The sequence below is a fragment of the Cataglyphis hispanica genome, chromosome 19 (assembly GCF_021464435.1).
Source record: "Cataglyphis hispanica isolate Lineage 1 chromosome 19, ULB_Chis1_1.0, whole genome shotgun sequence".
Classification (NCBI taxonomy): Eukaryota; Metazoa; Arthropoda; class Insecta; order Hymenoptera; family Formicidae; genus Cataglyphis; species Cataglyphis hispanica.
In genome coordinates, this window is record NC_065972.1 from 4546885 (window position 1) to 4569187 (window position 22303).

General features: G+C 31.6%; 1 protein-coding gene across 2 annotated transcripts in view; it reads right to left on the bottom strand.

Moving 5' to 3' along the window:
- Positions 1-21432, bottom strand: part of LOC126856623 (small conductance calcium-activated potassium channel protein) — a 168508-nt gene extending 147076 nt beyond the window's left edge. The window contains exon 1 of one of the 2 annotated variants that reach the window (XM_050605306.1): positions 21205-21432. The gene's annotated coding sequence lies outside the window, so the exon portion shown is untranslated. Of the gene's footprint in view, positions 1-6155; positions 6592-21204 lie in introns of those variants that run through there. The other variant, XM_050605305.1, reaches the window with a different exon arrangement.
- Positions 21433-22303: the final 871 nt, after the last annotated feature.

Below are 22303 nucleotides of genomic sequence, written 5' to 3' on the forward strand. Positions count from 1 at the left end.
AACAAAAACACCTCGTATATATACATATAATACAAGCGTATTAGGCGATGTATCACGGACTGACTCCCTTGTTGCCTTTGGCAGTCGGCGAGTAAATGAACTTCACGCGTATATTCGAGCCGTGTGTATATTGGAAGGACGACTGATGAACGATTTATTGTGACGTCGCGGTTCCCCAAACACACGCGCTCGTTGGATCTTTAAGTGCGCGAACGTCATTCGACCGATACGCTATAGCGGTCGATACGGCTATAATGTGTTTAAAAATCCAAACGACGTTTAAAGATTAATATGCAAACGGTGCCCGTAATCGGAGTCCGAACCTGCGCCCACCTAACTTGTCCTGGTTCGTCATAATAAATTCACGTGCTCCGTGAAGAGAGACCTTTCGCTGATTACACGTTTGCGCGCGTGACTGGAACACTACTAAAGTTGTATTTTGTCTCTTAGGAAAGAGATCTTACTTTATCCCGTATCTGTATCAGCATCTTATCCTCAATGCAGTATCTAATGATTTTGTTTGAGCGTATGAAATGGAAAAATAATATCACCAGGGACACAACAATGTGAAGTATAAATTCTTTATTTTTACTTCACTAATGTATACATAAATACCCTCTTTATATGTATTATAAATTCTCGTAAAGTGCATATATAAATAACCAGATAAATCATCCAATAATCATAAAATAAATTATTTAATAAACATGGATATTGTACACGAACAAAATAATTTTCGACTAATTATTTAGATAATATTTTATCATATTTGATTACAAAAAGATTCTACATACATAATTCAAACAGAATTTTTTTTACAATACGCTGCTACATAACAAGAAATAATCTAAGTTTACTTTTAGCCATATAAATTATTAAATATTTAAGATAAATATCTAACTTATCACTCTACTATCCTTCTAAAGTACATGTACGTCGCGGAATTAAAATTGTAACATTTATTTGTAAATTAAATCCATCTCGCATATTGCAACCGTATCTAGAAATTTTTCGTCTCTACAATTACCGGATTTACACCGTTAACGATAAGAATATTATCGCCTTCTAAAGCCAAAGGCAACGCAATACGTATATGTGTCCTCCAATTTGCAATGTGTACACGCGATCCTTCCATTTGCGACGCGAGCTTAACGACTTAAAGAGCTTAAAGAGAAGAGTGTCCCATAGTTATATCCGATGATCTTCGACGTGTTGTATAATAGCGCGCGATAGGATTGAGGAAAGAGCTTTTCGAGTTGCAACATGCGAAACTAAGAAATCGATATCGGAACAACCGTGCACGCTCCTTTTCCGCAAATTTATCAATTTTACTCATTGTTTTAGCTGTATTAAAAAAATACATAGTTGGAAAATTTGTTTTCTCGTTAAAAAAATATGCCGGTTAAAATTTTTGTGTTAAATATTTAACACATTCATGTGTTAATTTAACATATTGCTCTTGCGTTAATTGAACTCAAATATCAAATTAATTAAACAAAAAAAAACAAAAACAAAAAAAAGTGTAAAAATAACACAATGTGAATATATTTTTAATTTTACACAATATATATATATATATATATATATATATATATATATATATATGTTCTATATTATTAGTGACAGGATTTATCTGTTAAAATTTACATAAAAAATCTTTATTTTATTTTTTTAAATTTAATTTATTTATTTTTTTGTTTTTTAATAGGGATGAGTGTGACTACAGTCAACAATTTTTGTCCAAGTCAATTTTATCATTAAAAATATGTTGATTTTACACAAAATTTATTTCAAATTATTATAAAGTTTGCATTCATTTTTTGTCGAAATATTAACATAATATTATTATTTATTATGTTAGATTAATACAAAAATTTGTGTGAGCCGTCTGGGACATGCGATGTATGTTAAATTTAAGCCAAATTTCCCAACGTATCGACAATTTTCCTTATCAATCACTGGCTGTATCTATACAGCAAATTGTGATGGAAAAGTGAGATCAATACATGAGACACGACTCGAAAAACATGCCATCGCGGCAAGATCTTCGATACACATCATTAACGATAAAAACGCAATCGCGTGCTCGTCGCGATCATCATTGCGTGGATATAGCATGTTAGATCATGACTGAAGATACGAGGAATTCACCTTTTCACATAGTTTTATATACAGTGAGAGAAAAACTTCTTCTATAAATCTCGAAAATATACTATATGTATCCTCGAGACAGGCACATTGAAAGTTTCAAAGTGGCACAAAATTTTGAAGTTTTAAAAGACTTAAAATATTCAATTCATTTGCTTGTAACTTGCAAACCACCAGCGCTTCAATATTTCATGTGTTGAGGGATCATCGCTCTGTATATAGATATAAACACTTGTGAAAACATTTTTATTAACTATCTCTTTTATTAAATAACCTTTTATTGATTTTTTATTAATTAGTAAATCAAAGTCCTCTGTGCGCTTAAAGAACTAATTGACGATAACAATAAATCGAAACGTACACGCCGTTATAGCGTAAATCATTATGAAACTTCTTGTGAAAGATGTGAATCATACAGCTATAAATTAGATAAAATTGCTGAGTAGGTGGAAAAACAGCGGTTCTGTGCCGGATTTTCGCGTGTCTTTCGTCTTTCAGCGTGCTCCCTCCTCATACTGTTCACTTTTTATCCCCCTCACTCGAACATTCCGCGGACCTTTCACACGAGAGATGAAAAAAAGAAGCTTCCCGGATATATAGCAACCATTGTAAAAATAAATCGGTACAATGAAGTCGCAAAAGCGAAGTTTCGTTGTTGAAATTATACAAAATGTCCCCGGGGAAAAGCTCCATTAACGAGCCATTTTTTTCTTCGTGAAATTTGTCTGCAGTTTTTTTCTACATAACTTTACACGCGGCTTAATTAATTTTTTTTTTTTTTTTTTCAAAAAATGATTAAAAGAATTGTTCGACAAAAGGAGAGAATTAATTAAATCAAAATGATTTAAAAGCAAAATTATTTATTCCAAAAAAAAATTAAAAGAATCCATAAAATTCAATAAAATTTGTTTTCAAATTCACAATAAAACAAACAATGTTAAAATATTCAATATGCTAATCTCTGCAAAAAATAATCTTTTAATCAAATTTCTTGTTTAGAAATTTCTATTAAAATTTTATATTATATAAGATAATTATTATATATATATATATATTTATATATATATATTTTGTTTTCCGTTCTTAACGAAAAGTTTCACTGCATACAAAAAAATTTCAATTAAAAGAAATTATAAATGTATAAAAGAAAAGTGGATCGTTAATTTCAAAGTGAGGCACACCCTTTATCGTGATAACTCGTGTTTAAGAAACAAGGGAGGTGTAAAGATGCATCGATAAGTCAAATGAATGAAAGTTTTTATGCGTTTCTGTTGTACTCTCCCCCCCCCTCCCAGAAAACAGAAGAGAGTTGCGTGTCAGTTTGATACCGTTGGAACAAATGGCGCATATTTTGGGGAAAAACGTGACTTCTCTCTCATCGTAATAAAAGCAGCGATATTAAAATGGCAGATGACTATGCATTAACCTAACCTAACAAGAGATAATTTGGGTAACGCGATAATGTGCAATCATATTTTCGACACCAACCTAGTTTACAAATTTTCGTTCATGAGTAAATTAATTTTCAACCGCATATAAACTCTTTATCGATTTAGTCAAATATTTACTTGTATGTGTACGTGTGATCCCCAAAAATATCAAAATTAATTAAACAAAATTTTTTTTTAAATATAATTAATCAAAATTGTGTACGCCAAATTAATTGCGAGCAGATAAAATTAAAATATCTTCTCGATAGCTTCTGCTAACTAGATGCGATGATCTCAGATATGATATATCATAAGATAAATCTGCTGCCATTATATTTAACTTTGAATGGCCGCCGAGCGGAATTCCATAATTCTTTATCCGTTCCGTTTATCCGCGAAAATTATGCAACGCCAATTTCGCGCGAAATTTTCATCTCGCAAAAAAATATTGATCCGCGAGATTGTTTTCTACAAGAAAACTGTTTTATCTAATACGAAATCTAATAAAATTATCTAATATGAAATAATGGCACAGAATTTTAACTTTAAAAACTTTTGACTTCTTAAAACTAATAATTTTAAATTTTTAAAGTTGAAAGAAAATTTTCTCTCCAAAAAAAAAAATTAAAATTCTATAAATAAAAAAAAGAAAAAAAATTCTATAAATAAAGAGATATGCACAACAATTCTGAATATGTGTGTGTGTGTGTGCGTGTGCGTGTGTGTGTGCGTGTGCGTGTGCGTGTGCGTGTGCGTGTGTGTGTGTGTGTGTGTGTATTTTAAAAGGAAATCAATAAATGCATTCAGGCATCAGATCATACGCGACAGCATCACCGAAATAAGTATCGAAGGTAATCGACCTCGACATCATTGCCAGAACGTTCCCCAGTTAGACACTAACTTACAACTGCGCGTTTATTTTTTTCTGCCACCGTATTACGTGACTTTCGTTGATCATGTAATCAATTTTCGGTAGTCATTAATATTATCATTCTATGTATATATATATATATATATATATATATATATATATATATATATATATTACTAAATTTTTCCGACAAATAATATCTAGAGAATAATAAAAACAGCTTTAAAATATAACTAAAAATTACATATGTCTCAATAATCATGATTTGGAATATTAGAAACATTCTAAATTTGCAAAAAGAAAACAAGGATTTTCGCATTTATTTATATACTTTAATATTTTAGGCAAGCATGAAAAACTTTGTGAAAGATCAATTTCATAAAAGAATAGAAAAATTTGAGGAAAATAATTTCCAATGCGTAGAATTTTCAATATATATATATATATATATATATATATATATATATATATATATAAAGTTAGAGAGAGAGAGAGTTTTCTATATATTATTTTAACTTATCATCATAATCATTGCAAAAAAATTCCTTGAATTACTTTCACAAGTACAAGTATAATCGAATACGACTTGGTATCATGCAGTATCATTAGGATTAAATCTGACGTTAAATGGTAAAAAGTCACCAAAACTTTTTAGATGAATTTATATTCAAGAAGAGTTGAAAATATTTAACAAGATAAGATAGGTACAATCCAATGCAAAAGTTCATCCGTAGAATGTCACGTATCCCTTAAATATTTGATATTCTTTAGAAGAATTATAGTTGATAGTGGAACTTTTTAATAAAAATAAATATTGGAATAATTCAAAGAAAGAAAATTTTCTAACTCGAAAAATACGTCCGCCATCTCAGTAATAATAATAATGAAACTTTTGAAAAAAGCGCACTTAATTTACTCTCAATTAAAATAATTACATGCTTGAATGAAACTCCTGCTGACAGTGCTTAGTCCTAATAATAAATAATATTAATGTTATTTTTTGCATTAAAATAAAAACAAGATTAATATTATTTTTCATCATCAACAAAACATAACAAATGACTTTACTCTTGGAAACTGACGAGAGTCAAGCAACAAAATATATATTACGTTAAGATAATATTAAAAGATAATGTTTGACCAGTTTTTTTATAACAAGTATAATATAAAAATATAATTATATAAAAAATATAATTATAAAGAAAAAACTTTAAGGTACGAGAATAAAATAATGCACTCTTCTTGACATTCACTGTAAAAAATTTTTTGAATTGTCAGATCTGAATCTTGTCTGAAAGAAATTTTAGACAATCTGTCTTAATTGTCAGACACGTTTTTTTTTTCTTGAAAGTTCAGAAGAAATGTCTAAAAAATTCAGAAGAGTGTATCTGAAAATTGAAGTGTATTCAAAAATGGCATCAGTGTTCTATCTGAAAATGCAGACAGTCTCTACAAAAAAGCTGCAGATGCTTTGTGTGAAGTTCCAATCACTTTTTTTACAATACTGCGAAAAATCTATCACTGGGATAGATCCAACACTGTCGTAAAGATAGAAGCTCAGGACAAGATTTGCAAGTTCCTGGAACTTCGTACGAGCAATCCTTTTCTCCGTGCATAAGAAAGGCGAAAGGGAGAGAGAGAGGAAGAACGAGGGGAGTAAAAGTCGCAGCGTGGCAGCGCAATCGGCGTTCGTTGAACCCTCTTACCTTAACGTCTCCTCGCGCCAGGGCGACGGCAGCACGCAGCTAGCACGTTCATCCCCGCACGGCGTTGCATCGCCGCACCGCCCTCCCTCCCTCTTGCCTTCCTTCCACCCCTCGGCGGCGGTCGTCGTCGCGGTGCGCGACCCTTCGCCCGGCAGTTAACCCGGTCGAATTTAAGATGCACACAGAACGTCACGAGGCGGCGGGTCGTCGCGCGGCAACATAACTTCCACTAAACCCGACGCGACGAGGTCGGTCACCCTCGCGCGAATGCCGCACGGCTCGCGAGAGAGACTAAAAAAAAAAGCTGGATATATATGAGGACCGGGAACGGGAGGGGGATCAACGAGGATGGGAGGGAAAGAGAGAGAGAGAGAGAGAGAGTGAGTGACAGAAGAGAGAGAGAGAGAGAGAGAGAGAGAGAGAGAGAGAGAGAGAAACAGAGCAGCGCGCGTGGTTGTCGGACGAGCCGGCGGCCGACGAGACACACCACGACGGACTGGAAGGTAACGTGGTGGTGAGCAAACGTGGTTGCCGTCGCTACGCCCTCGTGTGCCATCGGTCGGCCTCGGTACCCTCCGACGTACAAGCGGTGTTGTACGTCGAGACGCGACGCGCCGGGCATCCTCAGGGCCGTCGCACCCGCCTGTGGCGCCATTGGGGTCACGTGTACCGTGCACGGGCCGGGGGTTGCAACGCGGGGGATTGCGGCCCGTGAGCGCGCGCGCGCGCGCGATGCAGTTTCCGAACCACGCGCCGCGGTCACCGGCTTTTCGGAGCGCCGCGATGTATCGATTATTGGCTCTATAGCATGCACTGCCTATTCGATTTTTCGATTTTACGACCGACAACTGTACTGCCTGTGTGTTGGGTGTGTGCTTTAACGGAGATGAGGGTAAAAATAGACGGACGACGAGAGACTGTTACACATATGCAGCATTTGCTTACGATCGTAAAATATCTTAGAGTTCATAGCTCGATACACGCCAACAAGAATTTTCATACATGTAATCCTAAGAATGCGAGAAATATTGAAATTTCAAGAAGTTAACTATATCGATGATTTTTAAGATTTAAAATGCTAATGAAAGAGGTAATAAGATAGAAAAGAATATTATCAACGATTTAACAATTTTTTAGAGGAAGGAAAATCAAATTAATGTTTCTTTCGTTAAAATCATCGAAACAGATATGCTCTGATTCAGTGATTGAATTAGCCTGATTAACGCGGATTTTATGGTGAGAGCTTATTGGCTAGAAAAAATAGACGCAACAAGAATACCGCGCATGAGGATATCGATCCTCGTTCTGAACCACCTTTGTAGCCACTTTACCTCATGATTAATCTAGCAATTGCCATCTTTAATTTAAGAACACTCAAGTCTGCAATAATATTATTCCTTACTTTCTTCGAACGAATCGATTGAAGGTATTATTGTCATATCGATTTCAACAAATAGTCGGGGTGTGTAGAAAAAGTCGGGGAGAAAGATATTGATCACCTGGCAATTCCAATCTTCATTTCCAATAAATCAATCATTTAATAGATGACGCATAAAAACTTTAAAAGCTTATGACCAGAGTGTTCACTCGAATCTTGTTAAAAAGTTATATAAAAATTTCCTGATCTTTCAAATATTTTTGTTCAAAATTTCAGGTAAGAAAAATATTTTAAAGATTTTTTGCTGCAATTTCTTAAAATAAATTTTTTTATTGCATGCATTCTCTAATGTTTTTCATTCATATATAAAAAAAACACAAAGCCATTTAAATTTCAAAACTAAATAGCTTTTGTTAAAATAAAATTTATTAACTTACGTAATATTTTCATTTTTGATTGTTAAAAATTGAAATAAGTGTACTGCATATTGAATATTTTTTTTTGAAATATTAAATATATGTATAAACAGAAATAGATATTTATTTATGATACATTTGAAGTACATAATTTGTGCCACTTGGCTTATTGACGGATTATTGCTTATAAAAACAAAATTATATAGATTGACAAAACATAAAAAACCTGGAATTCTCAAGAAATTCCTTTTGTACTTGGAGAAGTCGAGAAATTCTTATGGAATTTTATTGGAATTCAGAGAATTTTTAAAATAATACTCCGATAACACAGGTCTTGTGTGATCGGAGTATTATTTTAAAAGTTCCCCGAATTCCAATAAAATTCCATGAAGAATTCCCCAAATTCTAATAGAATTCCATGATTTTCAGTGTTGCTTAAGTTATCGATATGGCTGCCTTATCGTTCGACCTTGACACAGGTCTTGTGTTATCAAACTATTATTTAAAAAATTTCCCAAATTCCAATAGAATTCCTTGACTTCTCCAAGTACAGGTATGAAAAATATTTTAAAGATTTTTTGCTGCAATTTCTTAAAATAAATTTTTTTATTGCATGCATTCTCTAATGTTTTTCATTCATATATATAAAAAAAACACAAAGCCATTTAAATTTCAAAACTAAATAGCTTTTGTTAAAATAAAATTTATTCAAAAAGAATTCCTTGAGAATTCCATCGATATGGCTGCCTTACTGTTCGACCTTGACACAGGTCTTGTGTTATCAAACTATTATTTAAAAAATTTCCCAAATTCCAATAGAATTCCTTGACTTCTCCAAGTACAAAAAGAATTCCTTGAGAATTCCATCGATATGGCTGTCTTACTGTTCGACCTTGACACAGGTCTTGTGTTATCAAACTATTATTTAAAAAGTTTCCCAAATTCCAATAGAATTCCTTGACTTCTCCAAGTACAAAAAGAATTCCTTGAGAATTCCAGGTCTTCTATGTTTTTCCAGAGAGTAGATACTCTGATGACTATATTACATGATCTCGCAAGATTATCATAATTGCTTCAAAATATACATAATTACATTTCATCAGTGTTTTGTTGTAAAGAGCATGTACTCTTTTTATTTTGTCGACAATGTAATTTCGCGAAATTAATGCACGGCTGAGTAATTACAAGTGCACGCGAGGTCGCTGTAAACCCGCATGCACACCAAGGTAACGATTACGAGAGCGTGCCATAAATAATATCCCCGACGAGGCCCTGCAGTATCATAGCGTAACGGAAGATTTCCCGACGGAATTCCTCGCCGCTCGAAAGATGGAATCAACCGCAAACGTCCGCTTCATCGCGCGTGTCCCGGCTTGCCCCATACTCGCAAACAGAGATTAACTTATGGCGAGCTAATCCCGTCTCAACAACAATTTTCGCGATGCTTCTTCATTCTTCTCATATTGCTCGTGATATCATCGTAATTCTTCTGACGCTCTTTATTAAGTTATACAAGCTATAATGCTACTTTAAAGTTGCAACAAGTAGCGAAATCCATTCTAAACCGAGCCAAACGCCACATCATCTCCAACTCTTCATTTATTTTCATAAATTGTGAATTGCAAAACAGATTTTAACAAATTTGAAAATACGAATTGAAAATACCAATTCATTATCTAAACTTTTATAGCTTTATACCCGATACTGATGATCTTCAATTTTTATTTTCAATGTTTCTATAATGGAGGATTTAACATAAAAATAGCAATAAAGGTTGGAATTACTGGCTGCAAAAAATTACTGGCTGTAAATCTAAAATCAGTAGCAAAAAAAAGTTACTTACATTGGTTTAGATATTAGAAATGTTATGATGTAGATAGAAATCAGGAGATATACACACACATTGCCTTTTACAGAGATTGACTTCAATTTTTTATATAAGTTTTTTTTTCGATAAAGGAATAATTTTAATTGCATATGCGCTCACAATTTTTTTATATTACCTCTCCAGTCAAGACTCTCTTCAAAGTTTCGATAAATTAAAATCGATTCTATATCACGCAAAAAATTTCGATTAGAATATTCTTTTTTTATTTTTTTTTTTTAATAATATTTTCCTAGCAATGAAATAAATATTGTGAATCGCATATTAAAAGGATTAATTGTCACTATGATGATGCCGATTTTGCAAGCGATAAATGAAAAAATCATCGTGACAATTTTATATTGACAATTTTTGAGAGGTCGAACAAATTGTAAGATATTTTCCAATTTTTATAATCAGCGTTTCGTTTTATCATGTGTTATAAAATACATTGTGTTTTTCAGCAAGTAGAATCTGACAAATTTTTCGGCACAATTTGACGTTGACACGATTTTTTCTACGAAAAAAAAATTATTATCCCACGTTTTTACAAAAATTGATATTTCTCATATTTGTAAAGTTATCAGACAAATCGCTTCTATTTATTATTCTGCATATAAAAATATCAAAGTAAATGGAAAAGTGTAAATACTTTACGTAATGTCTCATGTTATTATGTCAAAATATCAGAATAAAATAGCTCATAAAATATTCACTGTTTGATGATACAAAATGACAAAGGAGTAAACATGAAAATAATAAAAAAAAAAATCTTTAGTTCCATCCAAAGGGACTTCGATCTGTTTAAAAAATGTCTCAAAAATTTCCATTTTTATTTAAAAAAGAATTTTATCAATCGTGAAATTCCTATAAAACAAATTATTTCTTTCTCAATTACATTCTTGAATTAATAAAAACGATTGGTCGTAAGATATTTAGAGCGATAAAGTTGACATTCCTTATATCGATCAAATTTATTTGTTATTAAATTGCCATTACGAACAATATATCGACGCCCCCGCCTAATCATCGCTTTAATATGACCTATGTATTGTGCTTATAAAAAGGTAGGCCAGCAGACAGTTCAAGCTACCCATCCCTGCAGATGGTATCACGATATCGCGCGCCTCTAATGACTATTTCTCTTTGTCGTTGTCATTGTCGTCGTCGTCGTCGATGTCGGCGTCACGGACATCGTCGTTGCCACATGCGCGGCGTGCGATTTGCCAGGTCGTCATAGCGACATAAACTCAAAAATACACGCCTAGTGGAATAGATTATTGCACGTTACATAGCTGTAGTTGTAGTTAAAGTCGTAGCTAAAGGCGTGTGGACAACGCATTGCAACGATCTATCTACTGTCACGGCACATTTAGCGCTAAAGCGTTCGTTCGCAATTGTATTGTCACTCTTAAGAAAATATTTTTAATATCCAAAATATTTCTTTCCGCAATTTTTTTTTTTTTTTCACGATTTCTGTTTATCCTACTTTCATACTTTTATACACAGAACGATAAACAAAATCGAATTATCTACTTTTAGCATCCTCTACTTTAATTAATAGATAATTCTCTACTTTTTGCATAGTTTAATATACATTTTTGTGAACACAAGAATAAAAAAAGTATCTGTGTTTTGAAAATAAATATAAGCTAAAATGTTTATTTGTACAATTTTACAAACCTCAGGGGTTTGTAAAATATGTATCAACAGCTGTGAAAACGTGAAAGAACAGTTTTTGTTTGGTGGGAAGAATTGTTAACGTCAAATCGTGCCGGTAAATTTATCAAATTCTAGCAAAATGTGTTTTTTGAAACACACGCGGGATAAAACAAAATGGTGATCATGAAAATTGGAAAATATTTTAAAGTTGACGAGCCTCCTCAATCTCTCAAAAATTGTCAACTCATAAGATTATCACGATGATTTTTATCATTTATTGGTTGTGCTTGCAAAATCGGTACAATGACAATTAATTCTTTTAATATGCAATTTATTTATTTTATTATCAGAGAAATATTATTTAAAAAGAGATAATTTAAAAATATTATCACATAATATGCATGCACACTTTGCAGGATTATCATATAGTTTATATCTTTTACAAACATTTATATTAATATTCAAAGTAGTCGTCTAATCTTGATCTACTTTTAATAAGAAAAAGTACAATTTTTAGAGCGAAACGTTATTTGCATCTGACCAAAAAGATTTTGCTATCTGTTTTGGCAAAGATCGCTTTCAAAAAAAAAGGGGTATCTATACAAGTTTTATGTACATCGTCGTATGCTTAGAATAACTGTAATCACACAGAGATATATTTCTACCAAATTCGGATTTTAAATTTTAATTCTACTCTTCGCCTCTTCCAAAGAAAATTCGACATATCTTTGCATTCACAGCACGTGGCCAAGAAAATGAACGGCGCAGCTTCCATTGTGCAAAACTTGAACGAAATAGGCAGACCCAGGCTAGGCAAGATCACGGTAAAACTTTCGACAGCTCTCGGGAAGATATACGAATCATCTCTGCGAGCGAAGAACTCGAAGAAAAATGAAAAGAAGCCGCTCGTTTTTCTCTCAAGTATATCGCGAGAAATTCCGCCCTGCTGAGAAAGATGCGAATTTAGTTATTAAAAGATGCACAGAACTGCCGAGAATTAACGTACTGTTTTCTGTCAAACGCAGACGCTTCGAGAAATGTAGAAAGCCGACTATATACTACTTTTCAAGTTTAATAATTATAATTTAAAAAATTATTTAATTATGTGCTGATCGCTCAAACTTACTTAGCTCCTATACCAATCTTTTTCCAATTATTACTTGTGTAATTTTCTAATTATTTTTTTAGAATATATATATATATATATATATATATATATATAAGTTTTAAAAAATAATATAAATAATTAATATATTATAATGTAATTTTTTTTTAATTTACTTCTGTTCTTGTTTTCTCTCTTATCTTGTAAATTTAATTGCATTTATACGGTATTTTCGCGTTATATATATATTTGATATCTCAAACATGGATCTTAATTTGAATTTGTTGTATGATGTTATCGCTAACACTACCCTATTTCCGACGTTAAACCTTCGACGGGCATCGGTTCCCTTTTGAACGCGATAAATTAATACCGACGTATGAGCATAAGTTCTACGAGCTTTCTACAGGGTGACTGCAAGTCACGCATGTATATATACTATATATATATATATATATATATATATATATATATATATCTACGGTTCACGATGTTATCGTACTACATTTCATAAGACAAAATCACACCACGTATATTTACTAGCAACTAGCACGCTCTACTTAAAAGCATTATACAATTTAGATGCACGGCGAATCAGAGAGCTTGCTGCTACTGACCACAATATACGGAATACAAAACTAATGTTGCTGCTTTCATCTAAAAGGCTCTGATTAGTTTAAAGAAAATTTTCCATTAACAAGATTTTGATTAGATGTCATTTTCTTCACAACTTGTTGATATTGGGATTTAAGTTAACTCTTCAAGCTATATATAAACTTTTGAGAAACTCAATTTAACTTCTTTAATTAAATTTCCATAACAAAAACGATATTGATGTTAGCAGTGTATGTGGAATTGGAGAATTCAAAAATCAACAATATGAAAGAATGTAAACAAAATTTTAATCTAAAATTTCAGAGTTAATAAAGCAGACATTTAAATCCAAAATTTAAAAATTTAATCAGAAAAGCGCGGAAAAATTCAAAGAATTATTTGAGAAGAGAAAATTAGTCGTTTTTCAATTCTAAAGAATTAATTTTTTGAAAATAAAAACGACAATTTCATGCAATCATCACTTTTTTTGCTTCCATATTAAATATCTTTCTCAATCAAATTATAGTCGAACTAAAACATATATATATATATATATATATATATATATATATATATATATATATAAAACAAATATATCTATACATTAAAAATTATTTTTATTGGAGTCGTCATATGATTACTACTTTCCAATGTAGTAAATTACCTTGCAAAAAACCGACTAAAACTTCAAACAAAAAACAAAAGAATATCAATAATAAAAGAAACTAATAAGAGTTAGACGCGTGATGAAGACACAAATAAAGAAATTAATAAAATCTTTATTAATTATAGTTATTTATTAAGCAACACGTGTAATTGATATAATAAATATAATAAATATAATAATATGTATAACATTTATATAAATAAATATAATAAATGTAATAAATATAATAAACAACGCTTATAATTAAATAGGATTTTATTAATTTCTTTATATGCGCTTTCATCACGCGTTTGACTCTTATTAGCTTCTTTTATTATTGACATTGACTTATTTAGAGTCTTATTATTGTATTCTGTTCAGACAAAGTGTTTGCAGTTTTTTGCAGACACTATTTAAATTTTTAGACAGAATTCAGTTTGAATTTCAAACATACTTCAATTTTCAAACACTTTTCTAAATTTTCAGACACTTTTCTGAATTTTCAGACACTCTTCTGAATTTTCAGACACTCTTCTGAATTTTCAGACACTCTTTTGAATTTTTAGAAAAATGATTCTGATGATTAAAAGAGATTGTCTAAAATTGCTTTCAGACACTAAAGTCTGAAAATTCAAACAAAAATGTATCAGAATTTTTAGAAATTCTTTTTACGATGTATCTGTACACATGCTTTCCTACTTATGTACAAACTGACCCAAATACGAATTTAGGATATCTGATTATGCGTTTTTCTTCCGTCCCCTATCCTTCTAATGAAATTGCCAGGTCCTGCAGTCATATACAATGTATAGTCCAAGCGGCGAACACAAAGCGTTGTATAAACTGTATACCAGACTGTAGGAAGCGAAGCGGGTCAGTGCTCGCCCCGGCCGTGATATCGAGATACGAGGGCGGATAGGACACACGCGAGGTACTAAGGGTTAAATTCGCCCCGGGCACACCGCAATTCAGCGGCATATGCATTCCGAACTCTGCATATATGCGCGCTCGCGTGATTCTGCAGTTCGCAATAAGTGAATTCGCGTTGCGCAAATGCAAGGCCGGTGAACTTCCCCTCTCCCTGCCGTCACAAATGTGTTTTGAGTATATCGACACATGTACGTAATAATGCTTGTTTATCACTCGCAAAAGCCCTTGTATGTCATTTTGCTATTCCAAAAACGATATCCGCCATATCTGATGCTATTTTGTTTACCAACATTTAAAAAAATGTAATGATAAGATGCACAGTGCATTTCGAATTGTCGGAAGGGAGCATCGTATGCAATGCGGGTGCGTGTGTGGCTCACGTATGCCAAATTGTTCAATCAATTATTATTGCCACGAATCATAATTTATATGTGCATCTTAAAATCTTGATCAATTCAATTGATTTAAATACTGGTTAATTGCTCACCGTATAATGTATCTTATTATCCCGTTATAATTATTCATTACAAACAATATTCTACATTGATACCTATAAAAATCCGATGCTTGATCAATTATTTATGAGAATTTTAAATATGTTAATTACTATAAAAGTAAATACTGCAAATACAAATGCATGTTAATTATATCTGTCGGCTTAATCTGGCATATAGAAAAAGCGTGAAAATATTATTTATCAGTCCCAGTAAAAAATATGTATTTTTTTGATGATTTCCAAATTAAGTTAATAATATATTAATTATATACAATTATTAATAAATATTAATATATTATATAACTGTTTTTTTTATTATTTAATCTATTAATTCTTTTAAGCCTAAATTTTTAGTCTCTCTGTCTCTGTCTCTGTCCCTCTTTCTTTTTCTGCATATAAATATAAATATAAATAAATATAAATATATATTAAATACAACAAATATAAATATATTAAATATAATTTTTTAAACAAATCAAAATTATATAACCATATAGTTAAATTAAAGAAAAATATTTATATTTTACATAATTTTATTTCAATTTAACTTTTAAATTTGAATTTTAAATTGAATTTTACTTAAACAAACTCACATCTTGTTTCTATTGCTGCGAGAATACGCGAGTTTACGGAAATATATGATCATTATTGAGAGAAATTCTCCTCCAATAATCATGGCAAATACATGACAGCGTAGCTACATTGGTAATTAAAAGGGTTGTATCATCTACATGCCGCAAAAGCGCAATTAAATTTCACCGGATAATTATTATTCGGATAGTCGCAAACATTGATATGTAGGACACGAGTTATATAACATTAATTGACGTTAAGAATAATGTTTTCTATAAATGGCTTGCAACATTTGAAAGACGTTTCGTAGCGAGTATATATGTCTCGGAGATTTTTTTTTTTTACACGAACGCGATATGCTAAACAGTATTTAGGCTGTACAAAATGAACTATAGTAGAATTGATGTAGAGAGATGTTATCGATCTCTGATACGTCATATCACTCATTCAACTGCCAATCCAACGATATGATACAAGAGAATAGAGGCAAGAGAGTCCGCGCGTTTTATTTAATTTTTCATGGGACATAAAAAATTGATAGCGAGGTAAAGCTAGGAAAGTAGTTTAGTATAGATGACGCACTCACTTTTTGGATATAATTGGAGGGCAAGATTGCTGAAATCATGCGGAAATAGGACAAAGAAGATTGTATGTTGAAATGACTGATTCTCGCACGATTGTCTGCTGAAATTTTTTATTTTTATATTAACATGTTTTTACCGCTCTTTTTTTAATAAATCTTTTCTAATTAATTTTTTTATACGTGTCACTTAGTAATGTAGATAGCAATTTACTCTGAAACACGTTATAATTAATAAAACAGGCGCATTTAAAAAAAAATATAGCTCGCAAGATATCATTTTAAAAATTAAATAGTAAAATTGTATACTTTTTATTCTTTTAAAATAAATTAATTAAAATCAATATATTAAAATTAAAAAATTTATTTCTCAGTTAAATAAAATTTTTAGTAATTAAATGTTTTAAAAGTATCTTTTCCAATTGTTGCCTTTTTCCGAACTAGAATTTTTGTATTGTTTAGACTTTATTTAATTTCTGTCGCAACCTGAGCTTTTCGAAAATAATCGTGCAACTGATAGGTACTTGCTTTTTAAAGAGGATTAATTTAATGTGATCTCTTTTAAAGTATTATATATCTAAATAAGAATATACTCTCTCTCTTCCATACATTTTAAAGTAACCTAAATTCTCCGCACGAGCTTTTATCTGTGGATGCATTAGACAAATTGAAATCGATTTTTTGTAGATCTATCATTTCTATTTATGTATCTTGTTCTCAGGCATCTCTCATTTAAGTATGGAAAGAGATAATACATATTAAATTATTTAATTTTATAAATATAAGTTATTACAGGAGGTTCTTAATTTTTATAATAACACCCGATCGCGTGAGATCTCTCATATCAGTCTCAGTCGTATAGAAAGAGAGAAACGTAATCAAGATAACGTATAATCAAGATAAAACATAGTTAGGTCTTTTATTAATTAACATGAATAAAAAGTAATTTGTTAAATACGACGTATTATACTGTTGCAAATAACATGTTAATACAGTTTCTTGTTGAATTTGTATCAATTATGCGAATAATAATTTCTAATTAATAGAATTTAAAAATATATTAGAGATATTTGAAACAAAGTAACATATCAAGAAATTTTAATTTTCTTTGAATATATATAATTTTTTTCGCGACGATTATATTCTGGATAAATTTATCTAAAATTTATTTATTCTTCGTTAAACATCGGAATGACATCTATCGTATTGTGATATCGCGATTAATCTATTATTATCGATCGATGGCATTAATTAGTAATGAAATATGAAAGGCATAATGTGTAACATTTTGATGCACAGTATGAATGCATTTCATTACTTGCAGTCACTCTCGACAGACATTAAATACGTTATTTGTATTATTTAAAACGAAAGCAAGTCATTGCAAAGTGACTAAAATTAATGCATGAAATTGAATTTATCGTTATATATAACATCACAATTACGACTGAAAATTGCCATAATGTAACGATAAGAGAGATATGCGGTGATAAATTGTCATAATTGAAAGATTTCTTATAAAGATATTGTGATAGACGAAGAGAGATTTCTACAATTTATAAGGTCATTTAAATCTATAAAAAATAAGAATTAATATTATAAAATCAAAAATTTTGATGTAACATTTTTCTGTGTAAAAAGCACTGCGCGCGTAAATGAAATGAAAATATTATTGTTACGCGTAAGAAAATAGAAATTTTTTTTATCGTTGAAAGAGTAATAGTTCTTTGTTTACTGCATGAAAATAATTCATGTTTAAAAAATAATAAATAAATGTTGATAGTTTCTACAAAAATATGATGAAATATATTTCGTTAAATTCAATTGAAATCGCTCAAATAATTTATAAAATCTGTATATATATATATATATATATACATACATCTATTTTCTAAATCATAAACATTAAAATTATTAAAATTTTTTAATACAATTTTATAAATGATAAGAAATACTATTACACTCTCTCATTTTCAATATTAACACGGCATATTTAGATCTAGATTTTCATCGACAGGCGCTTGATCATAAATAAACAATTATCTGTGCAAATATTATTTATGAATCGCCGCGTTTCGTTAGTTGAAATATAAAAATAAATTAATTATCAGCTCCCTCTTTCTCCTTCTCTCTTTCACTCCCTTTATCTCTCTCTTTGCTCCTTTAACAATAATAATTATTTGCGCGCAATGAATATTTTATTATGTAAAACATTAACAAACACGCTTTATCAACATTTATAATATTCTGTTTAATTGTTATAATATTTAAAATTAAATTACATATATATTCACTCGTTTATTTTTTAATTCTATGTACAAAGGGAAAACGATGCATTGTACAACGATCGCGATATCGTTAAACCATCACAAATAAAATAAATGATAATTACGAGCAGACATGACAGGTGAATTTATCCACCGATTAATACGTCGCTGCCATTACCGTCTTCCTAACTCTATATCATTGATCCGTTCATAAGCGCGCATAGATATGGATCGATCGGTGAACCGCGACATTAATTAGGATCGCGCACGCTAATTAATCCAGGATGTCACTTCGTCCATCGTTTCGGAATTTCGACTTTATGCGACGAGGAACGCATTCCTGACCTTCGTTACACAGCGGATGTACGCATGTATGTCCTCACACACACACACACACACAAGCACACATACACTGCGAACCGGGGCGGCAACATCACACAGTACGACGAAAAATATCGCGGCTAAATTTAAATAATAACAGCAATAGGCTGAAAGTACAAACAATTAAGTGAGAATACTAGCTGATAAGAGCCCCACCTTGGCTCTTATCTGCCAGTATTGCCACTTCCTAATTGCTTGCAAATTAAAATTTTACGTTTGCAATAACGATCAAATACCATTGCGATTATAATTTTGTGCTGAGAAATGCGAAAGCAGATAGCCTTTTTTAATTAAGATATTACAGTACGTTCGAATGTGTACGACGCTGCGTACGTGATAAAAGTTTTTGCTCGACTCATTAACGTCCAAAGGACCAAGAGACTCTTTACTCATATACTCTTTTCGTGTATATTCAAATTTGGACGCATAGCGCGCGTTGTGGAATCGAACTCTCTTCTAATAACTTTCTATAGAGAACAGAACATTTCAATTACATTGCAACAATGTTACAATTTTGCAAACTGCAACGTAATATTATAGAGACACAGAAACATGTTAATATTTCATGAGAAATGTTCAGGATGTCTACTCAAATATTGTAAAAAAATTCTCTGAATATTCCCTGATCTTTTAGGTATTTTTATTCAAAATTTCAGGTAATGAAAATATTAAAATTTTTTTTTTTTTTGTGCAATTTAATCTAAAATAAATTTTTTTTTTATTGTACGCGTTTTCTAGTGCTTTTTATTCATACAAAAAGAAATATAAAGCCATTTAAGTTTCAAGTGCTAAAATAAATGTACTGAAAACAAGCTGAATAGCTTTCTAAGGCTATGTTCCGAAACTTTCCGGAGAAAAATTTTATTCGTTCTGAAACTTTTTTGAACGTTTCTAATTGGTTCCAGGCCAGCTATCAAAACATTTTTTTTGAGAGGAAATTTTACATCGTTTTGGAACCTAGCTTAAGATAATAATTTTTAGCTTGCATAACACCTTTTTTGTCACTAAAAATTAAAATAAAGAATATGTACTGTATATTTATTATTTTGTTAAGACATTAAATATATAAACAGAGATAAAAATATATTTATAATATATTTTAAACACATAATTCACAATTAGGCTTATTAGCAGATTGCAAACTGCTTACAGTATAAGAGCAAAATTTAAAAAAAAAAAAATTTTTTTGAAAATTTTCTAATTTCCCAATAAAATTCCATGAGAATTCCCTAATTTCTCAAGATACAGAAAAAATTCCCTAAGAATTCTAGATTGCTCATGCTTTTCCAAGACGTAGATACTCCGATGAGAAATGTTACTGCAACATTTCAAAACCTTTACAAAAAAATATTCAACTCCGATAATTTATTTCTTTATCGTTATGCAACGGGTGATGCGTTATCCATCTCGTGTTTGAGTTTTAGCCATGAAAATTATATAAAGCTTGCAAAGAACAACAGAAGCTTAAAAATGTAATTATTTTTATCAGTTTAATTTCTCATATAATTCCAACATAGAGAATTCAGATATTGTTTAGATTGTTTAGAAATCAGGTAGATAAATATCTGGAAAAGTTAAGATCACCCATTTATTGTCTACTTAAGATGTAAAATAGAGTCTAATATTCTTATAAATAAAATTTTAAATTTTTTGAAATAAATTATTTTAATTCAATTATTTTATTATTTATTAAATTATGTTACCAAATATTTTTGTCATATAATAAATACACAGTAACATTTGTAACTAAAGATGTAAGGCAGTTTAAAAAACGTATAAATGTTAAGATGAAAAACATCTGTTTGTATTATATTATTATAAATACATTTTTTATAAATCCAATAATGTAATACTACAAGTATATGTTACATTGTAAGATCATTGCAATGTGACTGAAGACAGACATTTTAATGTTACCGCAATCTTGCAGCAATGTATATGAAATATTCTATTGTTACATTGAAATATATATGTTTGTTTCTGCAATCTTTTCGCGCTGTATGGGCTCTTTTGTTTTATTTCCACAAAGTAAAAAAGAAGCAAATATTTTTCCTGCCAATTATCAATGCGTTCACACGGATATCGTTGAATCATTATACGAACGAAACAAACACGTAATTACACAATGATTGAGACAGATTGATTATCACAACTCACCGATCGATGCACCGCTGTTGGCTGCTTCCCAACACCAGCATCGGATCGAACGCTCGCTCTCGCCGATCAGTGAGAGAAAACACCGGGTAATTAGAATCGCACGTGCTTATTAACGGTATACGACACTTCTCACGATGTCCTCGATGTTTATTGCACACACGCGAGTAGAGAACGTAAAATCGCGAAAAGCACACGCGGTGCTTCCTTAAGCGCGCGAAGCGACAGCACTGTAACGTGGTCACATTCTGACTACACGGCAGCGGCAATTTCTCGCCGCTACGTCATGTCGCGCGAGATACGAAAGAGTGGGGGAAGAGCGCGAGACATACCAAGCGCAAAATCAAAACATAACATTCTAGGGAAAACTATATCTCTCTGGGAAGATCCGTTTATTTCTATTAATGTAACGCGATGTATTTTGTAGACATTCGTATCAAATATAAAAAAGAGCGACATAACTTTTATTACTACTAAGTTTTATTCCCTCGAGTGAGAAGCCTCGAACCAAGACGACAGCGGCAACTTCTCGTCAATGCGCGAAAAAGGGGAGAAAGAGCGCGAAACATATAGCAAGCGCAAAATTCAAACACGACTTTCGAGAGGTGGGAGTAATATTCAATAGATGAAGAACATAACGCGTTTATAATCGTACTTCGAACGTGCCAGCGTTACAGTGCTATGCATCGCGCGACATATATTCGAGACAATATTAAATTCTCCTCAAAAGTACATAGACATTGCACGTGTGGAAAAAGGATAGAGAGATCTCGGAAATGAGCCTGACTGCTATGTTCTCGGTTCTGACAGGTAATTATAAATTGTACTGTTTATAGTCATTCGTGACGAATAAGGGATGAGGGGAGAGAACGGACATAACACACACTTACTATTAATTTTACTCGCTTGAGTGAAAGCTCGAACCAACATAGCAACGGCAATTTCTTGTTCAGGTCGCAATACGCTGGGAAGGGTAGGGAAGAGAGAGGGAGGGGCAGACATATTAAGCAAAATTAAAACACATTTCAGAGATGAGTGAAACCGGCTGTTCACTAAAGCTGGAGAAAAAAAGATCAAAAAGTGCAACACGCGGGAAAGGGAA